The sequence below is a fragment of the Phalaenopsis equestris genome, unplaced genomic scaffold, assembly GCF_001263595.1.
Source record: "Phalaenopsis equestris unplaced genomic scaffold, ASM126359v1 Scaffold000002, whole genome shotgun sequence".
Classification (NCBI taxonomy): Eukaryota; Viridiplantae; Streptophyta; class Magnoliopsida; order Asparagales; family Orchidaceae; genus Phalaenopsis; species Phalaenopsis equestris.
Genome location: NW_018164444.1, coordinates 17,902,830 through 17,904,078, shown reverse-complemented (window position 1 = coordinate 17,904,078; position 1,249 = coordinate 17,902,830). Strand labels below are relative to the sequence as shown.

General features: G+C 30.8%; 1 pseudogene; it reads left to right on the top strand.

Annotated features, from left to right (window-relative positions):
* LOC110032934 overlaps positions 1 to 1,249 on the top strand; it is a 5,801-nt pseudogene that overhangs the window by 578 nt on the left and 3,974 nt on the right.

Below are 1,249 nucleotides of genomic sequence, written 5' to 3'. Positions count from 1 at the left end.
TATATATATATGAAATACATGATATTTAATACAAATAATAGAATATAATAAATAAAAATTAGAATATGTATATTAATTAAATTTTTATTTTTCAAGAAATGCGTCTTATCTAAGAAAGCAGGTGTAGGTTTAATGTGGGCTGGTAGCCGTTAGGGTAGCCTAGGCGCACATGCAGGCAGTGGGGAAGCGGTTGTTCTTTAATTTCAGGGGACCAATTTATATATTTTATTCTATTTAAATTTATTTACATTTAAGTAATTATATCATGTTATTTATTTTTATTATTTTATTTTTTTGGGCATTCACATATATACCACAGAATTTTTATTTATTTACATATCTAGCACCCAAACATTCATGTTTACAAGCATACCACTTAAATATTCAACATCGCTTAAAAAAATATCACATTAGTCCTTGATGACACCAATTATAAGTGTGAAAATTAACTTTTGGGGTGTTAAAAATGTAAATACATAATAATTGTGTGTTATGTATGTAAATTGTGCAAATAAGGTACAATGTACCTTTTGAAACTGGGCGGCACGCAAGGTCTGCATGCGGTAAGACTCATAACTACAAGTTATATATCTAGGAAACTAGCACCTATATGCATGATTTTCATGATGAATAATAGCCTAAGTTGTATATCTAGGAAACTAGCACCTATATGCATGATTTTCATGATGAATAATAGCCTGCCACAGGTTTTCAAAACTTTTTAATCTCCCATAGGTTTTCAAAACTTTTTAATGTGCAGTTGTTGGGTGATTTTATGAGTTACATTTTTGTCAGACAAATTTAGCTTTTTGCACGTATATCTGTGACATAATGTTTGACGATTATACATCACTATGATAGTTTAATTTTACATTACGATCACGGGCAACTAAGAAATATCATATGAGAAAAAAATTAGAGAAAATTACTTATGGTTAGGGGTCTATTCGTCGAAAGTCACGGAGTATAAGAACTCTCAAGTCAGAGGTAGGGGTGTAAACGAGCGAACACGAGTTGAGCAAGCCCAGACTCAGCTCGTGTTCGGCTCGTTTATATTTCAAGCTTAAAAAGTTTGTTCGTGTTTGCCTCGTTTGCTTAGCGAGCCGAACTCGTTCAAGAACAAAGAGTCATTTTGATAACTCTAATCAGATAGCCATAAGATGTTAAGGATCGGACAAGATTTAAAAATTATTATTTATATTAAAACATCATTTGAATCTAATTTAATAATTTTTATTCTATTTTCTTA